The sequence below is a fragment of the Staurois parvus genome, unplaced genomic scaffold (assembly GCF_062004578.1).
Source record: "Staurois parvus isolate SC_StPar_1 unplaced genomic scaffold, SC_StPar_1.0 ptg000668l, whole genome shotgun sequence".
Taxonomy (NCBI): Eukaryota; Metazoa; Chordata; class Amphibia; order Anura; family Ranidae; genus Staurois; species Staurois parvus.
Genome location: NW_028318464.1, coordinates 6,204,495 through 6,230,852, shown reverse-complemented (window position 1 = coordinate 6,230,852; position 26,358 = coordinate 6,204,495).

Genomic DNA, 26,358 nt, shown 5'->3' with positions numbered 1-26,358 from the left:
GCACTTAAGAATAGGAACTCTCAAATAGGGCTGCTAAAATCACCTATTCTGACATTTCATGGAATACATCTTTTCTATTATATTCTATTATGTTGCATTGCATTGTATTTTATTCTACTCCAGTGGTTTCCAAATTGCAGCCCAGGGCCCATATGCAGATTTTTGCTTGCCTTTATCCAACCCTTGGGACACTATTTCCCCGACTGATATGAGACACTGTTCTACCACTGACGCCAAAGATGCGGTACTTATCCTCCCACTGACACCAATGATGAGGAACTACTATCCCCCCCCCACTGTAACTAATGATGAGACACTATTCCTCCACTGAAATCAAATATGGGACACTATTCTCACTGACACCATTGATAGGCATTATTCTTTTCACTGATACCATTGATGAAGAACTATTCCCCAACCCACTGTAACCAATGATGAGACACTATTCCTCCACTGAAACCAAATATGGGACACTTTTCTCACTGACACCATTGATAGGCACTATTCTTTTAACTGATACCATTTTCTACTCCCATGGGCCACAGTCTGGGCCTCCCCAAAGTCTAAAGAGCAGTAAACTGGCCCTTTGTTTAGAATGTTTGGAGACCCCTGTTCTATTCTATTCTATAAAGCAGCCTAAGAAAGAATCGGCATCTTATTTCACTTTTATACCTTACTGTATTTATTGAAATATGTCTCCATTTTGAATTCAAATTCATTTTTGAATTTGCATAATTTGTTTTGTTACTATTGTGATTTGGAAATTTGAATACATCCAAATCTCCAAATAATGAAAATTTTGTCTGAATTTTGATTTGTAACAAAACAAATCACGCATGTCTACCAGGCTCCGTGTGGCTTCCACAAGACGTCTTAGTCCTCAGATGTGTTCTCAGTATAGTGTGAGCTACAGTACTTCTCCTTGGAGGGAAGGACAAAGGGAATACCAAACACTGTTTCTCTACAGAATTGTGTCCCAGCCAACATTTGTTTCTTTTGTGTGTATAACATTTACTTATCCATCATTACATTGTTGAATAATTACCCAATGAGCAGATAAGTGATGTAGAAAGCTGCAAAACCTAAAACACCCCTGCCATAAAAGATTTACGCTGGCTGCCACTGCTTTCCTCTTGTTTTGGAAAAGTTAGGCTGGCTATAGGTTAGTAGACTTTCAAATAAATGAAAACCACATTCACTGATAGAAATGAGTTTATTCAAGAAAAATGTTTCATCCAGTTCCTTTGAATTGTCTGAGCTATTCATCTGGAACAAACATATAGATAAGGAATGGAGCCAGACAGCTAGTTAACTACTATTTTCAGAAGCCCCCACACTCTTCTCATGACAGGTGTAATTTAAAGTGGTTGTAAAGGCTGAAGGTTTTTTACCTTCATGTATTCTATGCATGAAGGCAAAAAAAACCTGTGTGCAGCAGCTCCCCCAGCCCCCTCAATACTTACCTGAGACTCATTGAGATTCAGCAATGTGAATGACAGCCTCAGTTGCCCCGGGTCTCTGCTTTCTCATTGGCTAGGACAGCAAGTGGAAGCCATTGGCTCCTGCTGCTGTCAATCACAGCCAGTCAGCCAATGAGAGGAGAGGGGGGCAAGCCATTGCTTTGTGTGTGAATGGACACACGGAGCAGCAGGTGCCCCCACAAACAGGAGGAGCCAGGAGAGCCTGAGGGGGACCTGAAAGAGGAGGAGGCAGGCTGCTCTGTGCAAAACCACTGCACACAGTAGGTAAGTATAGACATGTTTGTTTTGTTTTTTAAAAAATGAACCTTTAAGAATCTCTTTAAACATCTGTAACCAGGGGCGGACTGACCATTTGGAAACTCGGGCACTGCCCGAGGGCCCGGGGTCAATAGGGGGCCCCATGAGATGCCCCTGGTACCTTTTTCATAGGCTTTTTGAGTTTGAGCAAGAACACAGGGGCCCCATGATCCCCTATTGCCCGGGGCTCCCATGAGTTGTCAGTCCGCCCCTGTCTGTAACTGTAGCTGTTTATTTGGAGTTTTGCTTTAAATCCTTTAAATTAACACATTTTAATTAGAGTTCTTCCTAAGCATTTTCTACAGAGACAGTTTGCTGCCTGTTTGTCTATCTGACCCAGTTCTGCCTATATCTAAATATCAGACTTGTGCCGTGCCTGTTTTATCACACTGCCTGATTCTGTTTCTCTCCCTCTCTCTCTCACCTTGGGCTCCGTTAGTTTCCATGAAAACTAAACTTGTGTGATAACAAGATTGATTTACTAGACTCTAGAGCTGAACACAGATCAACACACGAGAACTGGAAGTGAGAGGAATAGAAGTCAGAAAAGATGGGGGATGTCGCTATAAGAGGGACTTTCAGCTTCCGTTGCTAGGCTCTTGGGCTAGTGTGAAATTGACTGTAACAATAATTTCATTCTCATGTCCTAATAACAGCAAAACAAATTCAATGTTTGAAGTGACTAAGTAAACAAGCATGTGGTTTTCTAAGAGAATTGTATTATGTGCATTTATTTTTAGGACACAGTATGTGATCCTTGATAATATATCAAGCCTTAACTGTACCCAACTCTTTTCAAATTATATTATAAATATGTATGTTTTTTGTTGGATAGAATGAACTGACATCTGAACAGTGAGACCTCTGATGTATCGCTGGGACTGGTGATAGGACACTACTGCCATCAACCTGTTGCTGCTAGCAGAGACTGAGCACTGGTTATGTAACTAGCAGCATTATATACTGCTTGCAGACATTACTGGAACTGTACTCATGTGCACCACTGTAAAGACTGGGCCCCAATGCTAGCCAGCTGAAGAACTAGGATTAAAGACTTCACGCTCAGATAGCTGCATCACAAGAACTTTGCCTATTGTCCACAGTAAGAGGTTCCTCTTTAGAGAGTTTTACATTTAATTGCTGCCATTCATATAGAGTGCACTCTAAAGTGAATATAGCCTACTGTTTACAGAGTTGTTATCCCAGTATTGATTATCTTTGCTGTTACTGTTTTATAATGCTATTACGTTTGCCGATTTTGTGGATTACCAGGTTTACTCTAATTTAGCAGTTATAGCCTATGGAACTTATTGTCTATTGAACTGTGCTTGACCTAATCTTGGGGTTGGCAATCTACGATCGTAATCTACTTGTCTATCACCGGCAGGTAGTGGTTAGATTGTGTCTCCGCCTTGCTGACGCACCGAATGTTCCTCCCACATATACAGGGTGGCGCAGGGAAGGAAAAATCTAGTATACTGTGCAGATCCCCTCTGGCCCTTCTCTCACGTTCATCCCAGGTGCTTGTGTGTGACATCACATATGATGGATAAGAGAGAAGGGCCAGTGTGTTTGCCCTACTAACACCATCCACTGCTCTACAGATCCCATTCACTTCTCTACCGATCCCATCCTGTGCTCTACTAACAGCATCCACTGGCGACTTCCCTATATTACATCCTACTGACCTCTGTACACTGTTTTACATACTAATGACCTCTGTACACTTCCCTCCATACTACTGACCTCTGTACTCTGCAGTACATTCTACTGACTTCTATACACTGTCCTACCAACTACTGACCTCTGTATACTGCCCTACCTACTACTGACATCTGTAAACTGCAATGCATCCTACAGACCTTTGTACATCTTCTTGTACTCTACCCTACACAATGGTGACTTCTGTACACTGCCTTCCATACTACTGACCTCTGTCTACTGCCCTACTTACTACTGACCTCTGTTAACTGCAATACATCCTACTTACCTTTGTACACTGCCCTATACAATAGTGACCTCTGTGCACTGTCCTACATACTACTGACCTCTGTCTGCTGCCCTACATACTACTGATCTCTGTAGATTGCCCTGCAGCCAGGCCTGAAACTAGTCAAGCAAGTCAGCTTGCAGTACCAGGTCTGCCTTCATGATGGACTCCTGTATCAGACTTGTGGGGGTGACCAATTACTCTCCAAATATGAAAATATTGTGAACTAGTTTCTTACTAAAGCTAACATTTTAACCATTTGCTGCCCGCCCTATGGCCGAATGGCGGCCGGCAAATGTCATCAGTGTTCCGGGTGGACGCCGTATGGCGTCCTCACGCACATGCGCAGATTGCGCTCCTGCAGAGCCGCGCAGCGGAGTGATCTGTCCAATCACAGCAGGTCACATGACAGTTGTATACAATGGATGGCTTAATTCATGCCATCCATTGTATACTAGTGTCTAGCTGTGAATGGTCACAGCTAATCACATGCACATGTCATGTGATTACGTGTGGCCAAATCACAGCTAAGCACAAAAAAAAAAAAACAAAACCCTGAATGAATCGATATCATTCAGGTAAATGCTTGCTTATAGCAAAGTAATTCTTTGCTATAAGCAAATTGTGTAAAAAAAAAAAATACTGATCACTTCCCCAAAGTAGTACAGTGTTACTATGGTAACATTGTACTACTTTGGTCATAGTGAAATATGAAAAAAAAATCTTGAAAATTTTTTTTATATAAAAAAAATATATATATATATATTTTTTTTTTTCATACTGTCACCAGTTAGTGTCCCTGATCACCGCCATGCCAGTTATATGATGACGCTGTACTGCACTGGTGACAACATGTAAAAAAAAAAATAGTTAAACTAATTTTTTAAATTTTTTCATTTTCCGAAAAATTATGACAAAAAAAATATAACTTCAACAAACTTGCCATGCCTCTTATGAAGTACGTCGGACTGTCTACTTTGCAAAAAGGGGTCATTTGGGGGATATCTGTTCTGACATTCTTGGACCTCATGAAATTAGATTGGCTGTCAGTACTTCAGGATTGATCAATATTCAGATCTATACCATAGTTTGTGAACTCTATAACTTTCCTACAAACTAAAAAATACATCCTAATTTGGGTTATTTTCACCAAAGACATGTAGCAGAATACATCTCGGCCTAAATTTATGAAGAACAATTATTTATTTGCAAACTTTTATAACAGAAACAAAGAAAAACGTGGGTTTTTTTCAAAATTTTTGGTCTTTTTTTGTTAATTTAGCAAAGAATAAAACCCCAGCGATGATTAAATACCACCAAAAGAAAGCTCTAGTTGTGTGAAGAAAATGATAAAATTTTAGTTTGGGTACAATGTTGTATGACTGCGTAATTGTCATTCAAAGTGTGAGAGCGCTGAAACATGAAAACTGGCCTGGGCAGGAAGGCGTAAAATTGCCCCGTATTGAAATGGTTAAGGTAGGATATGTTTATATTTTTACAGTGGCATTTGTTTTATTATATATTGCTAAATTTTCCTCATGTCGTCCTTGCTATTTAGTGAGGCCTTTCATGTTGTTCAATTAGAGCTCCACACCTCAAAAGGTACTCCTGACCACCCTTTTCTTACTCATTGATGTGCATACTACTATTTACTGTAACCTGTGGCAATACATTGGGGTTGATTAAGGCTCCGTTCACACCAGTGCGTTTTTTAGTGCTTTTTGCAGAAACGCACTACAGTCCATTTGACAAGGTTTCCTATGGAACGTTCACATCTATGCTTTTTTAAGCTGCTGCATTTTTGGAAAGGGTCATGGACTTTTTAAAAAGCTACAATAGAGTTCAATGGAGAATCTGCTGAAATGCACAGTAGTGTGTTTTGTTTACACATTTTTAATGCATTTTTGCCTCGTTTTGCATTTTTATTCTGCCCAGCAAAAAAAAAAGAATTCCACTTTAACAAAAAAAAAGAGAGCTGGAAAAAAATGCAAAACTTGGTAAAAATGTGTCAAAATGCATCAAAAACACATGTAGAAAAAGGCAAAATGAAATGTGAAAAGCACTGCAAAGTGGACAAAAAGCAAACTGCATAGGTGTGAATGGAGCCTTACTGAAACTGGAGAGTGCAAAATCTGGTGCAGCTGTGCATGATCAGCTTCTAACTTCAGTTTGTTCAATTAGGCTTTGACAAAATAAACCTGGCAGCTGATCGGTTTCTATGCAGAGCTGCACCAGATTTAGCACTCTCCAGCTTTAGTAAATCAACTCCATTGGGTTCATTAACCACCAGCCAGTCTGATGTTTGCTTTTTGATCCTGAACCTTATTTGTGTGTAGGATATCTACATTTTGCTCCCAATGACAGTGCAGTATTCGTTTGCTTAACCTGGTGTGTCAGTGTGGCTGAGATGTTCTCAGAGTCAAGGCAGAAGAACCGAGAAGCACTACATAAATATGAAATTCATTGCCTTACTCAGTCATAGTGCATTGTAACCAAGTGCTACCTACAAGCTGTCAATGATTCTTCCTCCTTCTCCTCACTTGTATTTCTCACAAGGCTGTTGCCATAGGCTTTGTTGCATGCATAGTCTAGCAGGTGTTAAGCAGAGTCAGTTATAGGTTTTTCTAGTAACCTAAGGTCAGAGTTAGGGATCTAAACTAGGATTTAGAGGGACAATGTTAGGAGATTCCAGGACAGTTTTCCACTTGTCCTCCAGATGCAGTCAGATCCATGAGCACTGAAATCTCCTTCACCATCAACCAAATACTTTTTTTTCTAGGAAAAGCATTGATTTTTTTTTTTAATTTGTGGCTGATTAATACTAACTGCATTGTATGTTTAATTTTCTCTAACATTGAGCAAAAAAGTAAAATAATAGACTCATATGTTGACAGTAGCTTAAAACTGATGTCTGTAAAATTACAGATTTTGTTGGTGAATTGTAGAAAGTCTCAAAGTTGTTCATTTTACAGCTTAGGCAAAAGTTGTTTATTTAGAAAGGTGGTCTCCAGATGCGGCTCGTTATCCAGCCCTCGCGGCAATGTAATATATTATTATTATACATGTAGCGCTGCCCTGAAGGAGCCACTTGAATGTTTTCCATGGGCTTCCCCTTGCCTCGCCTCACAGCCAGGCACAGTGTATTTCTTCTGCCAAATACACTCACACAAACTTCCGCTCATTCTCTTCAATGACCAGTCTGTGGGATGTTTTGTTTTGGAGTTTTATTGTAAAATTGGGTATAGGGATGGGGAATTGTAGTAGGATACTCCAAAATCAGAACTATTCACACTGAGGACATCTAGCTGATCTCTTAGTTGAGCACATATGAAGTCTTGGCTGACAGTAGATACATATTGCAGCAAGTAGTTTAAGAGTTAGCAAAGTCTCTTTTTGCTATAGTAGGAGTTACAGGACTGAGTTCCTCAAGTATAAGCCTTCTTCACGGTCACACACTGGCATCTGCCACATACCATTCCCAAGTGATCTCCATCCTCTCTGCTGCATAAGGCCAGACTCCCATGGGTGATCAAACGCACTCCAGTGTCGGTCAGCCATGCTGCAAATTCGCAATTTCACTCAGCAGCTCAGGCAAGCACACCTGTTTCTGCCATCTTGCTGCTCCACATACATGGCTCTCTTTCAGCTGTACCCGGAAATGGTAGCTTACCTCCGCTCCTCTCTGCGCATTGAATGTCCTTGGGTGCCGACTCTGCCCACTCTTCCTGATAGGCAGATGCTTCAGCGGCAGCCCCTCCTGTTGGACAGACATTCCCAGCACACTCTTTCCAGTGCTGCATAATAACCCTTTTACTCCCATTTGAAAATGTGCTGTTACTGGCAACTGTGTAGCAGACATCTTCCATGGCACAGACACTGATAACGATGCCATCTCTTCTCAGACAGGTCTCTTTGGCTCTCACGCTATCACACTGTTGCCACCTGGAAATGTTCCTACTCTGGCAGTGTCTCTGACAGTAAAAGAGATATTTTCTATTGTGGCACAAGAGTTCTCCAGCACATCAATTGCCTCCCTGCAAACCGACATCCTGATTGACTCTCTGCAATCCGACATCCTGATTGCCTCTCTGAAATCCAACATCCCGATTACCTCTCAATCCACATGGCACTACCAACAACACTGACTGCCTTTTCCGTTGCCCACTGCGACTTCCAAGGGGAAGCTCCCGGACTGATGCCCCCACATGTAGCGCTACCCCCGAAGGAGCCTGCTTGAATGTTTTCCATGGGCTTCCCCTTTACTCGCCTCACAGTCAGGCACAATGTATTTTTTTTTCAGCTAAATACACTCACACACACTTCCACTCGTTGCCTTCAATGACCAGTCTAGGGGATGTTTTGGAGTTTTATTGTAAAATTAGGGATGGGGAATTGTAGTAGGATACTCCAAAATCAGAACTATTAACTCTGAGGACATGTAGCTGATCTCTAAGTTGAGCACTTATGAAGTCTAGGCTGACAGTAGATAGCAGACTTCCTTGTAACATATAGCAGCAAGTAGTTTACAGTGCCTTGAAAAATTATTCATACCCCTTGAAATTTTCCACATTTTATCATGTTACAACCAAAAATGTAAATGTATTTTATTGGGATTATATGTGATAGACCAGCACAAAGTGGCACTTATTTGTGAAGTGGAAGTAAATTGATCAATGGTGTTCAAAATTCTTTTCAAATAAATATCTGAAAATGTGGCATGCATTTGTATCCAGCCCCCCCGAATCAATATGTTGTAGAACTGCCTTTCACTGCAATTACAGCTGCAAGTCTTTTTGGGTATGTCTCTACCAGCTTTGCACATCTAGCGAGTGACATTCTTGCCCATTCTTCTTTGCAAACAAGCTCAAACTCTGTCAAATTGGATGAAAAAGCATCTGTGAACAGCAATTTTCAAGTCTTGCCACAGATTCCCAATATGATTTAGGTTTGGACTTCGGCTAGGCCATTCTAACACATGAATAAGCTTTGATCTAAACCACTCTATTGTAGCTCTGGCTGTATGTTTAGGGTCGTTGTCCTGCTGGAAGGTGAACTTCCACCCCAGTCTCAAGTCTTTTGCAGACTCTAACAGGTTTTCTGTTAGAGATTGCCCTATATTTGGCTCCATCCATCTTCCCATTAACTCTGACCAGCTTCCCTGTCCCTGCTGAAAAAAAGTATCCCCATAACATGATGCTACCACCACCATGTTTCATGATGGGGATGGTGTATTCAGGATGATGTGCAGTGTTAGTTTTCCGCCACACATAGTGTTTTGCTTTTAGGCCAAAAAATTTAATTTTGGTCTCATCTGACCAAAGCACCTTCTTCCACATGTTTTCTGTGTCCCCCACGTGGCTTCTCGCAAACTGCAAATGGGACATCTTATGGCTTTCTTTCAACAATGGCTTTCTTCTTGCCACTCGTCCATAAAGGCCAGATTTGTGGAGTGCACGACTAACAGTTGTCCTGTGGACAGATTCTCCCACCTGAGCTGTAGATCTCTGCAGCTCCTCCTGAATTACCATGAGCTTCTTGGCTGCTTCTTTGATTAATGCTCTCCTTGCCCGGCCTGTCAGTTTAGGTGGACAAGCATGTCTTGGTAGGTTTGCAGTTGTGCCATACTCTTTCCATTTTCAAATGATGAATTGAACAGTGCTCTGTGAGATATTTGAAATTTGATATTTAAAATTTTTTTATAACCTAACACTGCTTTAAACTTCTCCACAATTTTATCCCTGACCTGTCCGGTGTGTTCCTTGGCCTTCATGATGCTGTTTATTCACTAATGTTCCCTAACAAACCTCTAAGGGCTTCACAGAACAGTATTTATACTGAGATTAAATTAGAAACAGGTGGACTCTATTTACTAATTAAGTGACTTCTGAATGCAATTGGTTCCACTAGATTTTAGTTAGGGGTATCAAAGTAAAGGGGGTTGAATACAAATGCACTCCACACTTTTCAGATATTTATTTGTAAAAAATGTTGAAAACCATTTATCATTTTCCTTCCGCTTCACAATTATGTGCCACTTTGTGTAGGTCTATCACATAACATCCCCAAAAAATGCATTTCCATTTTTGGTTGTAACATGACAAATTGTGGAAAATGTCAAGGGGCCTGAATACTTTTTCAAGGCACTGTAGGAGTGAGCAAAGACTCTTTTTGCTATTGTAGTATTTACAGGGCTGAGCTCCTCAATTATGATCCAGTTACAACAGACTGCGACAGCCCAAAGGTAATGTAGCTGAACAAAGTCCTTTTGCAGTAGCATCGATTGGACAAGCTCTTCAGAACACTAGCCAATGTTTCCTTTCTCAGACCCACTCTATCAAGCACCAGGGGGGTAGCAAAGCACACAGGGTCCCCAAGATCTCTTAGAGCCTGTACTCACAGATCCAAGGACAAAATGGTTGTCTCCTTTCAATCTTCCAAGCAGCTCTCTCCAGTGATACCAAACAGATTTTGGCATAAAACTCACCTCAGTCAGCTTACTGAAGAACGAGGGTCACTCTCTCTAACTTCAGGCCCTCAGGTCGACCCACCTGAGGCTGCATGGCAGCAAGTGCGAGACGAGGCAGCCTGCCTCCAGCCTGGCTGGTACCATCCACTCCTATGAAAGACACTGAACCCATATGCTCCTAGAACATAAATATCACTCCTAGCATGCAATGGGACTGTCTTCCCTGCAACTGGCCAAGGCTGTATCCATATTCATGCTGTTCATGTACAGAGCTACCTCCGCAGGAGCCACTTGAATATTTGGGTCCCCTGTAGTTTTTTCCTCAACCCCAAGAATAACCTCTACCCCTCTGGCACACCAGGTTAGATTCAGTCATTGAGAATATCAAATAGTGCTTTACTAGAGAGTATTAGGTCAGCAGAGAAACAGATCATAAACTGTAAATATTTTTCCATGATGCTAAGCTTAGACTTAAACAAAATTATAGCAATGTACAATGAGACAGTGATACCAGTAAAGCTTATTGTGAAACTGACAAACCTCCAGTAGGTCTATGATCCCAGGAGCAAGTGGGGGGGAAGAGGAGACCCTAAGTCAGTCAACCCCATCTAAGCCCTGATGCAACAGGCAAAATAACAACACAATACACTAAATCTGGGGAAGAGTTGCCCTTTAAATGACTGAGCAATAATTCAGCTATACTAATACACAGTCAGAGGCCTCTCTTAAGATGAAGTCCCTTTAAATAGAGAAGTCCTAGAGGTGAGTGCATTCCTTAAGTCAAATGACGCCCTTCCAGAACTGGACAACCACGCTGTAGCCATTATTCAGCTATAGCGTGGTTAGCAAGTGGTTAAATACCAACAATGGGGTTCCATTCCTCACACTGATACCAACAATGGGGATTATTCCTCCTGCTAAAACCAATGGTGGGGCATGGTTTACTCTCACTGATGCGGGGCTGCTTTTTACTCCCATTTGCCAGTCTGGCCCTCCCTAAAGCCTGAAGGTCTTTCAGTTAGTGTTCTTAGTATTTTTATTCTTTGATTAGGGAGTATTTAAATATTTGTGTCCCACCAATTTAAAAACAATATATTACTATAAATTCATTGTCATATTTTTTTAAACTTAAATCAATGAAAGTAACAAGAAGCACATTTTTAAACAAGAGCTGGTCCAAGATAGTTGAAAGGAACTTTATTAACCTTTAGCAACCATTTTAAGTGAACTGCACCCTTAAAGCAGAACTCCGAGCAAAAACTTCTTTACATGTCCTTGTTGCCGATTTCTTACCTTCACTGAATATGTTATCCATCTTATGGTTCACTCAGCAGTTTCTATGAAATAGCCTATTTATTTTCAAATGAAACCATCAGTTCTCTTTGGTTTCCTGTTTGTAAAACCAGTGGCTGCTATTCCTCCTTTTCCTATTTTTGGCACAATCCTTCTGTAGTTCTTTCTCTAGGAAGCAGTGATATAATGAAGCCCCACTTGCAGTGGTGGGCAGACCTAGACTCTCAGACACATTCAACATGTACAGGCCTAGTCTACCCGCCCACATTCCCCACAATTCCCTGTGATGGATGGGAACTATAGAGAGAAGAGAGGATATGATGTAATCTCTGCTGTTACACCTCCTCCTTGGCAGAGCAGATGGTGCTATCTTTTGAATTACAGAGCTGAGGTCATAAAAATTCAGTTGGACTTTTCTCCTACATGGTAAGTGTAACACCCTCCAGGTTAGCTAGATAGGCTGTCTGCTTTTTTCCTTTTTCAGAGGCTGAGTAGCAGCCTGGGGATGAGTCAGCCTGAGAATGAGGTAATGAGGTCACTTAAGGAAAGGCTGGGAGGCTCTAACAGGTCAGGCCTTCTGGAGCCCTCCCAACTTGCCAGAAACTTGAGAAATCTTTGGAAGAGGGGTGGAGGAGGAGAGGAGGCCCAGATCTGCATGTTTGAGAGACCTTGGTCAATCCCCTGGCAGGAGGCTGGGCATGGTGACCAGGGCAACCCTTAAATATGACAAAGCCTGGGTGGGAAGAGAGGTGTGTCGGGTAGAAGATGGATTGAGAGAAGGGAGGAGTGTGGAGCCCAGGAAGGGGCCCCAGAGAGGGGAGCCTACCTACAGGTTTGTTGCTGGACAGGAGGAACTCTACTGCCTCAATGTCTCCTTGGGAGGACAACCTGTTAGCAGGGAAGGAACCAGTCCAGTGAAAGACCTGAAAGCAGTTACTAACCCACCACGCTGACAGAGCAGGACAGTGTGAGTACCACTACACCCCCTGGGCCAGATGAGAGGAGACTGCAGTCATGTTCAAGACCCAACTAGTTCTCATCCGGGACTACTTAATTGTAAGCTCTTGGGTCCCCTTGTCCTCAGTGCAGCTGGGTGAAGAGGAGGAATCATCCAGGGTTTGAGGAGGTACACCAAAGGGGCGTTAGTGCAACTTATTAGATACTGTTGTAAATCCACATTTTTGTACATGGTTGCTAAGAAGTTATCCTCAAGTTCTACAGTTCCTCGGGCATCCCATATACCCCTAGATGCCTTCCAAGTTCTTAAGTTTTTATTAAAAAAAAAGCTCAAGGACTGTTTTACTGACTCTGAAAGTACATGTTTGGAAAATGCTTGTTGCCTGGCCATGCAGAGCATAGGGGGACCCAGTCAAATTCAGTGGACCCTAAGGGGGTACTGCTACATAAGGATTCTAAAAATTGTATTAACTGTTTAGTGTTTTGTGTAGGGGGTGCACTTATGGATAATTTTTTTACTATCCCGGAGTTCTTCATTAAGTAACACCATAGTTAGTGAATTTTTTCCTAAATCTTCCAATTTTCAGTGAAATTTCAAGGAAACTCTCAACATCGCTCATTCATAGTTTTTTTCAAACTTGCTGTAACATAGAAATATTGTGTACTGTGTAATGATTTGGGGATCTACAGTAATAGCTCATTAGTAGCTTCAAACAGTACATTTTCTCTATATATTTTAGGGCTTTTCTGCCTACTTTTATTTAAACAAGAAAAAGTTCACAAAAAGGTTTCCCACACAGGGGTTCTTACCACGGAACATAAAGGTTATTCAGCCTTGTGGCTCTTTATGCAGCTTTGCAGCACAGCTTAGCAGTCCAGCTTAGCAGTGTTGGCCCTCCTGACCATCAAACGCATCCAGTCCTCGTGCACTAACTGCTGTATCTGAGTGAGCTTTATGTCCTTTCAGCAGCGTCACCCATGAACTGTCTCTCATACTAAGAGGTTCATGCCTCAAACTGTACTAACCTGGACAGGATGATGTGTCATGCACCTCTTTCACCGCTCTCTTGCAGTCACTGACCCCCTTGGTAGGATGGGGCCTGGGGCCCTGAGTTCTGATCCCAGCTCCACTAGGAAAGAAGCATACACCTGGCTCTTTAGTGTGCTTGTTTCCTCCAAAATCTGGCCCAAACTGCCTAATCACACTGTGGTATGACCTTGCTCTGCCACAACTGTTTCACAAATATTTTTCAGCTTTCAAGCCAGACTGATAATAAATTAATACATTGCCAGTGTGGGTTGTGCAGCTAGAAAACGAAGAAGCAGGTGCTTTATTATCACCAAGTGTTAGTTATCATCAACTGGACTGGATATCTAGATGAGAAATCTAGCTTTGTGACTGTAAGCCAGGAAATTACATAATGCTCTCCATCTCTTCCAAGCACTCCTCTTTTGAATAAGTATAAATCTTCCTCTTAGTGCTGGGTCACACTGCTGCGATTCTATGCAGATCAGATGCGTTCAGAAAGCATAGATTCGCATGTAATGTAAAGGTAATGTAAAAAAATCATTATTTCCAATGAGACCTGTTCACATACAGTATAAGCGGTGTGAATTTGATGGGGTTGAAAAAAGGGTCCTGTACGAGTTTAATGCAGGTGTACTGCGAATTTTATCTCCTGTTATGCCCAATTCACTCAAAAATCGCATTCAATTCGCACCTGTCACAGCAGAAATCACACTGTGATACCGCACTGTGATACCGCATCAGATTCACACCGCAGCACTGTGAACCAGCACTTAGTCTCCACTGGTCGCTAGTAACTGCACCTCTGGTGCAGCCGGTTAAGGTGGCTTTGGACTGTCTTCCAAATCCAAGAAATCTATAGAGTAGGAGAAAGATAGGACAGTAAGGTAGGTAGGTTGTGATCCTTTTGGGGTTCACAAAAATAAAGTGCTTTTGTTGCTGTGTCCCTAGGGGGAAAATTTCCTTATGTTGAAAAAAATGACACTATCTGCATTGTGTGAAAAATCCCTAAAGCGTACAAAACTGGCTTTATGAAATACCCTCACCATACAGGGATGGACAGGAGGACTAATTTACTCGGACAGATTGGTTATTTTAATTATTACCTTTAGGGAAGGGAGTAATCCATTTAAACTGTAAATAAAATCACATTACATACGATAATGAAAATACCGAATGTTATGCTTTCATAGTGAGTCTATATTTGACATTGATGTACTTTGGCTGTGCAGTCTATTGTCCTATGTGAGCCTCGACTGTAGGAAAAAGAATATGACAGATGATGGCTATTTACTGTGTAGGCAAGCTATGCTCCCTATAATAATGTAAATGCTTAATTTTCAGTTTTGCATGGAAAGTATGTTTAAGGTGAAATTCTCAACAAAACTTTTTCCTAGTGTGAACATGAGAGTACTGGAAGCCTTTGCCATGGGTGGGAAAACACAACAACTGGCCTTTTCTATTGTAGGAGCAGGCTAAATAAAGTACATCACTCAGTGTGTGCCATGGTGCCACTTTGGTGGGAATGGTGAAAGGTGGGTATTCCTAAAGGACATGGTTTATTTTGCACATTTTCACATCTTTCAGCATCAGCTCCCTTTTGCAGCTCTCAGCACATGGTGACATCTTAGAGCCACAAAAGAAGTTGGTGCTGAAATAGTTGCTTCTGTTAGATCCAGAAGGGGATCAGGTAGCCAAATAATACCTAGTATGTGTCAATGACTGCAGGTCTCTGCTGTGATCGATGTCTGAATGGTGAAGTATCTTCTATATCAGGCATCACTGAATGGCGGACAGCGGTCCGGACCCGGACTGAGTGACAGTTCTGTCTGGACAGCCATGGCCCCGCCATTTAGCTGCCTGTGTTCTTTCTTCCTCCCGCCACTGCCTCTGCTGTCAACTTTACAGCAGGGCAGAAAGTGAAAGGTGTGATTGGTCTGGATGGAGGGCAGGAGCTGTCCTGCTTTCAAGTTAAAAAGTTGGGGGTCCTAGCAACCAAGCACCCACTTGTTAATAAGAGAAGCTGATAAGCTCCCCCCCTTCATCTAGACCAATTGCTCCTCCCTCCCTCTGTTATGAAACGTTGAACAGGAAAGGGAGGGGGAGATGAGCACACTGATTTAAAGGAAAGGAGTGCTGGTTGCTCTGTAAACAATGAGAGGGGGCGAGATGTAACGGGGGTTCCGTAGCAGAGGGGGGCTGCAATGTAAATGGGGCTCTGATGTAAAGGGGTGCTATTATGTAAAGATGGACAGCATTGTAATAGAGAGATTTTTATGTGAAGGGAGCCTGTAATGTAAAGATGTGGGACTGCAATGTAAGGGGGGGCTGTGATGTAAATTGGGGGAACTGTGATGTAAAGGAGATAAGACTATGATGTAAAGATAGAGAACTGCATTGTAAAAGTGGCTAATTATGTGGCAAAGGGGAGGACTGTTATGCAAAGATTAGGGACTGCAATGTAAAAGGGGAGGGACTGTGATATAAAGGGGAGCACTGTATTTTAAAGAGAAGCTGTGATGTAAGAGGGGGGGGCTGTGATGCAAATGGGGGAATGTGATAAAAAAAGATTGTGCTGTGATGTAAACAGGGAGTCTGTGATGTAAAGGGGGCTGCATAATAGCACAAACGTGAGATCTGGACCTCTACTGGAACAAAAGTTTGCTTAACGGACCTCTGTAAATCTGTGAATTTTAATTCAATGCCCCTGTTCTAAATCTATTGCTATTTTTTAACTCTTTTCTTTATTCTCATTTATTTAGACTTCTCTTTGCACTTTTAGGCAATAACCCTTTTTTCTTATTGCACCACTAGTGACTTTGTTATTTCTGTTGCCTTTTTAAGTTTAAGTAGATTTTTTATATTTCAATCTTTAATTAAAAAAATAAAGATTAGACAAAATTGTGCAAACAACACTGAGAAAACCTTTTGGATGCCTAGTTTTATGTGTGTCATTAAATGAACTGTCTGTACTATCTTTTGGGCCACTGAATTAATCATATATGTTTTATCTTCCAAAATACAGCTCGGTAGAACCTCATGTGCTTAAATTAAAGAACAATTTCCAAAACCTAGAAGCATCGAGATGTTTCCCTGAAGCCAGCACACTGATTTATTGCTTTTACTAGGTAGACAGGAGACGAAGGGAGAGGATACTTCTGTCCCATTTTTTATTTTCTAAATATTTTAAGGAACAAAATAGAAAGTAAATATAATAAAATATATATTGAATTATTAAAATCTATATCCACATATTTATGTGCAATAGATTATTACAATAATTTGGCACCAAATTTTACAATTATGTTTTATGCCAGTATCGTTTAAATCCTTCTTGTCAACACAGCTGCACACTTTAGGCCCAGCCGTCTGCAGTTGTCCCCTGCCAATAGCCAACATTTTAACTTTTCCATTCAACAAATCCATTCCATCAAGTAAGAGAGTTGAAGATTATTTACAAAGTTTTTTTTTCAATATCCAATTCCTGAACAGTTATGATTTTTTTTTATTAAAGTGACTCTACAACCAACCTCTTTCTTTGAGAAATGGCATCTGAATGATATCAATTTAAGGCCCATGGCCCTCAATAACCTAGGGAGCCGTAATATGAAATGTTCAACTTGCAATGGCCTAGAAACAGTGGTAAATAGATTGCAATAGCATTGGAGATCCTCTCCTTGAGGACCAAGGGCCTTCCCCTCGCCTTTTGCCATCACCTTGAACAAGTTGACGGCTAAATCGCTTCTCCAGAAAAAGGAGGGATATACTGTACCAGGTGAGGAGGTTTTTAACAGTTGGGGGACATTGATTAGGTGTGGAAAAGTGTTTATGGTTTACAAGTTTTGTGTACAGGAGTTTTATGTGAGCATATTAGCTGAAGGTGAGAGTTATAGGGTTTTTGTAAGTCTGAAACAGGAGGGGATTAATGATTTCAGGGCCGAACTGACCATTTGGAAACTCGGGCACTGCCCAAGGGCCCGGGGTCAGTAGGGGTCCCCATGAGATGCCCCTGGTACCTTTTTCATAGGCTTTTTTGAGTTTGGGCAAGGACACAGGGGCCCCATGATCCCCTATTGCCTGGGGGCCCCATGAGTTGTCAGTCCGCCCCTGGTCCTGTTTCATATTAGGCACTGCTGTTCAGGTGTGTGCAGTTCCACCACTGTCAAGTTCCTTTTGTGAAGCCTCACTAACCAACCTTGAGGTCATCATATATCAAGCAAAAAAAAATGTTTTTTTCATTTTGGATACAGTAGGGAATGGTTAAACAGGAAGTGAGGGGAGACTTCTTAAAAGAAGGGAAATCCTTTTCCAGACGCTTATTTTCAGAACAAGTATCCCTGTTGATTTTTCCCTTCATTGCTGTTCTGGTGACAACTAAAACTTTCATTCCCTGTGACAATGGTCACCAGGAGTAACAGTAAGCATACAAGTTCTAACTCTTCTACACTCTACCCAAAATGAAAAAAATATATAATAAGGATTTTAATGCACTTCAATGGCCTTGTTCACTAGAAATTAAAAAAAGGTTATGCTTACAATTTTTTTTCTTCTATTTCCAGAAATGAAGGCAATTATTTCCCAAAAGTCTTTTCTGGTTGACTGGGTTATGTGCTGGATAAAAAAAATATATTACCGCTCTGTAGGCTAAATGCATGCATTGTGAGACTTGTACCTGTATGCACTTTTTTTGACTTGCCACCATATCTGCCATACTAGGAACAAGCAGTCCCTTCTGTCCTTTCTATCATAGTCCTCCTCTGTATCATCTGCTAATCAGGATAGGGAATGCAGCACCTGGATATAAAGGTTTCTTTTGGCCCATTGCAGAGTTTTGATATCTTATTCTGAAAAATACTGCTTCTATTTTGCTTAGAAACGTTCCCTGTTTTCTGGATTGTTCTGTGTTTTCTGCCTGCCCTGATTTGTGTTTAAACTCTGTGTGACCACTGCTTGCTGCGACTTCTGCTTGTATTACAGCTTTATTGGAAAGCTGCCTGCACAGATCTCTGCCAGTTTGAAAACAACATTCTTGCCTGTCACTTTTATACCTTGCTTTGAATATTTTCTTGCACATCAGCTGTTGCCAGAAAGTATCAGGATCCAAAATTCTAAGTTTGTCAGTACAATCCACTGGACCAAGCTCTACAATCAGTATAACTACTGTAAATGCATACTGCTAACTGAATGTTGTAGCACAACCACTTGCCCTCCAAAAGGTTTTACCCCTTTTATGACCTGGCCAAATGTTGCTATTCAGCACTGCACTACTTGTGCAGTCATGCAACACTGTACCCAAATGAAATGTATATCATTTTTTTCACACAAATTGAGCTATAGCATTTACAAGCTATGGTATATATTTTTGAAAATTGACCTATCCTAATGTGCTAATGGCCTATCTCATTTCTTGAGGCACTTAAAAATGCCAATACAGTACAAATACCCCCTAAATTACCCTTTTTTGGAAAATAGACAGTCTGTGATATTTAGTATAAGGCATGACGAGTTCTTTGAATTTGTAATGTTTTGTCAGAAACAATTGAGTATTGTCCGTGATTTATTTTTTATTTGCACTAGCATACAATTTTGAGGACGAGTTTTCGGTGAGTGTCCCCTTCTTCAAGGTCCAGGCAGTACTAATGCTTGGACCTTGAAGAAGGGGACACTCCCCGAAAACTTGTCCTCAAAATTGTATGTTAGTGCAAATAAAAAAAGTATCACGGACAGTACTCAATTGTTTCTGTCGCAAATGCACTACAATCACCTCAAGCATAATGTTTTGTCACAGTTTTTTTATATATACTGTCACCAGTGCAGTACAGCATCATCATATGATTGGTGTGGGGGTGATTAGGGATACTGACTGGTGACAATGTGATTAAAAAATAATAATTTTGTATTCAATTTTTTTAACTTACTTTTCTTTTTATAACCTTTTCTTAATTTGTTTACCTATTTTATTCACATACTATTATTAGAGTGGTTTTGGAGTCTGCTGGGGTGGGGGCGTGATCATGAATGGGTTACATAAATAACAGCTGTGATTACTATTGTGTGCTTTGATTGACCCACAGCTATCACATGGTACAGGGTGCTGCGATTGGCCCGGGTACCATGTGATAGCTGGGGTCCAATCACAGCATCACTACAGTTATCACAGCTGTTATGAATTCAATTCATTCATAACAGCTTTGTTGACATTGTAATGGTATAGCGATCACATGATCCCGTGGGTGATCAAATTGGCCAGGTACCGGGAGCTTTGTCCTCTGGACAGAGAGGTAGTGGCACGCTTAGACTTCTTCTGCTTCCCACAGAACATGCACTGTGAGCAGTTCGGAAGCAGATAAACAATTGCCATTTTTAAAATAAAATACTTATTTTCACCTTTTTTCATTCTTTTTTGCATCCTTAAACCTCTTTGCAGCTGTTTCTGTCTATGTGCATGCACTTCAGTTAGGGCTACATGGTATATCTTAGGGTGGGTTTTTTAATGGCGACAGCAGTAGGCATACCTCACAACTAGTCCCTCATTAGAAAGGACTATTATTCTTTTGAAACCAAATCCCTCTATCCCTGTTTCTTCCTCAGTTGTCCCTCATTTTGGACAGAAGTGGAGACCTCTAAAGAAAAAAAAATTTTAAATTCAGCTACCGACAGTACTCTGTACTACTTACACTAAACCTTTCACACAGACCTTTATATTATCATATTATTATTTTAAAAGCCCAGTAGAAACGAAATAGTAATGTTAAAAGCACTGTTGGGTTTAGCTAATAATGCCTGTGTAATATGCACTGAAACAGTCATTTGTACATCGGGAACTCCCATGACATAGTGACAACACTGGAGAGCAATTTCTGAAAGAGACAGTGCATTGTCACTCTATAAGAGGAAGTGCCTGAACAACATAGCAAGATCACCAGGTATTATTTTAAAGCTGCTGATTTAATAAGATTAAAAAAATTAATGAAATTACATTAAAGCGGAACTACACTGCATCTGAGCATCAAATACTAAAAACACTACTTAATTCATTTTTGGTATTCAAAGCAAATTGCCCCATTCATCCATGTCTCTATACTTTATTTTGCTGAGAAATCACTTTGATAAAAAAAACTCCCTAGCATTTGTGGCCGTGACATTTTTCAGTAAGGGCAGACGATTCATGTAGCATTTACTTCCTGGAATCTGTCTGACCTTAGCTCAGGCAAGCATGTAGGAGGGTGTGCTTAGCTGAGAAAACCCATCCTTCCCTCTTGAAGACTCCTGGAATGTATGACATCATTTGCCTGGGCCACAAACCAGGAAGTAACTGAAGAAATGTAAAAAAAAACAAAACAAAACATAAAAACAAAATACATTCCTATCTATTTATTAGTGCTACCAGTATAAGGATTAAAAATAGTCAATGTTGACTGAGAGAGTTACGTTCCACTTTAACATGTTAACTCGTTAACTCATATATGAGATTTTAGTTATTGGGGTTACATATACTATAAAGGATACCTTTGCTCAAATCCAAATACTCAAGCTACCATTGATGACTTCTCTATCTGCAAATGTTAGATTCCTGGTTGTCATACTGATCCTTTAATACTTTGGGAGTCAGCAATGGCAGTTTACATATTTATTTCAGTACCGGTTTCCTTCAAGCCCTCTGGCACAGCTGATTGGAACTTATTAACATTAGCTGCTAGAAACAATTAATATTCTGAGCTTAGGGAAACACTAACATTCTAAAGAACTCCCTGAACAGCTGGGGCTAGGTACAGCTTAAGCATCTCAAAACACTAAGGCAGCACATAATATCACTGCTTGGTGCAGGGTGCATACAATAGGAATTAAATGTATTAATATGATGAAACAAAAGGAAGTCTGCTTAGAATTTGCCTGCTAAGGTTGTAGCCTATATGGCCTTTCTACTAATCCCAGCCTCATAGTGGGGGAACTGGCCATGTTTGTTCTCATTTCCAGAATTTGTTTAGGTGTCTCTTGCTAACTTGTCTGGCATTCAAATGAACTAAATGGCTTTTTCCGTTTTCAAGAGAAACAAAATAAAAAAGCCTAGCTTTTGGTGCTGCTAACTGTGCACAGGTTGTCTTCAGTGTTGAGTTTTTAATATCATCAAAATAGTTCTGTCTATGTCCTGTCCTCTATTCTTAATGCAGTCTTTAGTCTGAGCCTATTAGCTAAACTATGCTCACATATGAACCCTAAAATGTAGCTGAACTCCAGAATCCCTGACGCTTTTGACCCTTATCTCCTTTCCTCAATAAAATGCTTTTAAATTACTTTAAAGAATTACTTTTTGTGTAACTTATGTTTTAAATTAGTATTAAACCCAAAAGTAAACATTTACAGTTGCAAGAAAAAGTATGTGAACCCCTTGGGATTATGTGGAGTTTTGCATGAATTGGGCATAAAATGTGCTCTGAACGTCATCTAAGTCACAACAATAGAAGAACACAGTCTGCTGAACATAATACTACACAAACATTAGATGTTGCCATGGTTTAATTGCACATAACATGTAAACATTCACAGTGCAGGGAGGAAAAAGTATGTGAACCTTTGGACTTAATAACTGGTTGACCCTCCTTTGGCAGCAATAACCTCAACCAAACGTTTCCTGTAGTTGCAGATCAGACCTGCACAATGATCTGGAGTCATTTTGGACCACTCCTCTTCACAAAACTGTTTCAGTGTAGCAATATTCTTGGGATGTCTGGTGTGAATCGCTCTCTTAAGGTCATGCCACAGCATTTCAATCGGGTTGAGGTCAGGACTCTGACTGGGCCACTCCAGAAGGCGTATTCTGTGCTGTTGCAGCCATTGTTTTGTTGAATTACTTGTATGCTTTGGGTCATTGTCCTGTTGCATCACCCATCCTCTGCGGAGCTTCAGTTGGCGGACAGATGGTCGTACATTTTCCTGCAAAATGTCTTGATAAACTCTGGAATTCATTTTCCCATCAATGACAACAATCCGTCCAGGCCCTGAGGCAGCAAAGCAGCCCCAAACCATGATGCTCCCTCCGCCATGTTTCACAGTGGGGATGAGGTTTTGATGTTGGTGTGCTGTGCCTTTTTTTCTCCACACATAGTGTTGTGTGTTCTTCCCAAACAACTCAATCTTGGTTTCATCTGTCCACAGTATATTTTGCCAGTAGTGCTGTGGAACATCCAGGTGCTCTTTTGCAAACTTCAAACGTGCTGCAATATTCTTTTTGGACAGCAATGGCTTCCTCCGTGGTGTCCTCCCATGTACTCCATTCTTGTTTAATGTTTTCCTTATTGTAGATGTGTCAACAAAAATGTTAGCATGTGCCAGAGATTTCTGTAGGTCTTTAGCTGACACTCTGGGATTCTTCTTTACCTCATGCAGCATTGTGCGCTCTGCTGTTGCAGTCATTTTTACAGGAGGACCACGCCTAAGGAGAGTAGCAACAGTGCTAAACTTTCTCCATTTGTAGACAGTCTGTCTTACCGTGGACACATGAACATCAAGGCTTTTGGAGATACTTTTGTAACCCTTTCCAGCTTCATGCAAGTCAACAATTCTTGATGGTAGGTCTTCTGAGAGCTCTTTTCTGCGAGGCATGGTTCACATCAGACAGTGCTTCTTGAAACCAGTAAACCCAAAACAGGTGAGTGTTTTTTAAGGGCAGGACAGCTGTCAGCAACACATCCAATATCATCACACTGATTGGAGTCAAGGTTGGCTCACTCCTGGCTCCAATTAGCTCTGGGAGAAGTCATTAAGCTAGGGTCTCACATACTTTTTCCTCCCTGCACTGTGAATGTTTACATGTTATGTGCAATTAAACCATGGCAACATCTAATGTTTGTGTATTATTATGTTCAGCAGACTGTGTTCTTCTATTGTTGTGACTTAGATGACGTTCAGAGCACATTTTATGCCCAATTCATGCAAAACTCCACATAATCCCAAGGGGTTCACATACTTTTTCTTGCAACTGTATTTTATTGCAGCATACCAATTCTTAGATGTAACAGCTGCATTATTTTTCTTTTCTGGTTTTCTTTCTTCTATTTTCCTCTAGTGACCCAACTAGTGAGTTTGTTGTTTTTCAAAAGAACAAGCTATCTTCTATATCAGTTACAGGGATGAGACAAACCATGTACCACTGACAGGGGTGCTTACAATGATCAGCTTTTATTTATTCATGTAAAACCTTTATAAAGGAGAAAAAATTTTACTTTAACTGATTACAAAGTGTACGTTGGAGTTTGGCTTCAATTTATTAGCGTGTTTAAATCTGCTAGTACATTCAACACTCCCTGCCCCCCCAGACTGACAATGCTGCTGCCTGCTGTGTCTTCATTCAGTGTGTGTGTGTGGAGGGGGCACTCTAATACAGCAGGTGTGTTACTGGCCAGATCACAAGATGAAAACAAAGGGGGAAAAGAATACAAAAAAGGAAAACAAATGCAGTCACTACATCTAATGATTGGTAAGCTGCAATATATTACATTTTTGGCTGTGCTTAATATTATGTGGTGTGTTTGGCTTCTTTATTCAATTTTACTTTGGGCAGCACCAGGAGGAAAATATAGGGAATAAGGGCATGTCTGCTAGGCTCAGATCGGAACTACATTTCCCGTTATATTATCATGGGCATTTGAAAGCTATGGGCATAGCTGGCACTCAGTAGCTGTGGGTAGGTGCGATCTCCACAGCACCTTGTTGCAATCAACCCATAGAAGGAAGCATGTCACTGCTTGCTTCACAAACTACACAGGGGACATTATGTTTTCTCCATAAGGAGAAAACAGCAATGTCCCGTAGCACAAACAGGAACAAGTAATAGAACAGATCAGGGGCATGTTGGAGGAGCAAAAGGAAAACCAGTAAAAGAGGCACCTTTTTAATGATATTCTATTTCTCTTGGCTGGAGTTCAGCTTTAAAGTGGTTGTAATTCTCCTGACATGAAATATGAACAAAACATATCCTTCTATACTGTGTACATGTCTCAATCCAAAGCACTCTTGTGCCATTTCTGTCATTTCAAAACATGTAGCTGCTGACTTTTAATAAACAGACACTCAACTGTCCCAGGATCCAGGGCTGTGCTTGTTTCTTCACCCGTCTTTGGTCCCTGGAGCCGGCATCTTAGCTCTGAGTATCTGGCTGTGACTGCTTGGACTTCACAGCCGGCTGTCCACTGCACATGCGTGAACCATGCTTTGCTGTCTGAATGGTCCTGCAGTCTTCTTGGACCTGTGATGTCTCCCAGAAAGTTGTAGGTGAAGAATTGCAGGAGGAGAATTTTCACTTGGATCCGAGCGGAAGTGGGAGCAGGTACCTTTCAAAACCAGTTACTCACTCCCCTCTACAGAAAAATAAACTCCATATGTGTAAGAGGGGAGGGGGGAGAAGGAAGAACAGATCTTCACTTTTTGGATAAAGTTCCTTTTTAAAGAAGACCTTCATTAAAATAGTCAGAAACAGTCATGTAACAACCAGCCACTGTTTAGACAAATAACACTTTGGTCAGGAGTACAGTTGCAAGAAAAAGTATGTGAACCCCTTGGGATTACGTGGAGCTTTGCATGAATTGGGCATAAAATGTGCTCTGAACGTCATCTAAGTCACAACAATAGAAGAACACAGTCTGCTGAACATAATACTACACAAACATTAGATGTTGCCATGGTTTAATTGCACATAACATGTAAACATTCACAGTGCAGGGAGGAAAAAGTATGTGAGGCCCTAGCTGTATGACTTCTCCCAGAGCTAATTGGAGCCAGGAGTGAGCCAACCTTGACTCCAATCAATGTGATGGTATTGGATGTGTTGCTGACAGCTGTCCTGCCCTTAAAAAACACACACCTGTTTTGGGTTTACTGGTTTCAAGAAGCACTGTCTGATGTGAACCATGCCTCGCAGAGAAGAGCTCTCAGAAGACCTACGATCAAGAATTGTTGACTTGCATGAAGCTGAAAAGGGTTACAAAAGTATCTCCAAAAGCCTTGATGTTCATGTGTCCACGGTAAGACAGACTGTCTACAAATGGAGAACGTTTAGCACTGTTGCTACTCTCCCTAGGTGTGGCCGTCCTGTAAAAATGACTGCAAGAGCACAGCGCAGAATGCTGCATGAGGTAAAGAAGAATCCCAGAGTGTCAGCTAAAGACCTACAGAAATCTCTGGCACATGCTAACATTTTTGTTGACACATCTACAATAAGGTAAACATTAAACAAGAATGGAGTACATGGGAGGACACCACGGAGGAAGCCATTGCTGTCCAAAAAGAATATTGCAGCACATTTGAAGTTTGCAAAAGAGCACCTGGATGTTCCACAGCACTACTGGCAAAATATACTGTGGACAGATGAAACCAAGATTGAGTTGTTTGGGAAGAACACACAACACTATGTGTGGAGAAAAAAAGGCACAGCACACCATCATCAAAACCTCATCCCCACTGTAAAACATGGCGGAGGGAGCATCATGGTTTGGGGCTGCTTTGCTGCCTCAGGGCCTGGACGGATTGTTGTCATTGATGGGAAAATGAATTCCAGAGTTTATCAAGACATTTTGCAGGAAAACGTACGACCATCTGTCCGCCAACTGAAGCTCCGCAGAGGATGGGTGATGCAACAGGACAATGACGCAAAGCATACAAGTAATTCAACAAAACAATGGCTGCAACAGCACAGAATACGCCTTTTGGAGTGGCCCAGTCAGAGTCCTGACCTCAACCCGATTGAAATGCTGTGGCATGACCTTAAGAGAGCGATTCACACCAGACATCCCAAGAATATTGCTACACTGAAACAGTTTTGTGAAGAGGAGTGGTCCAAAATGACTCCAGA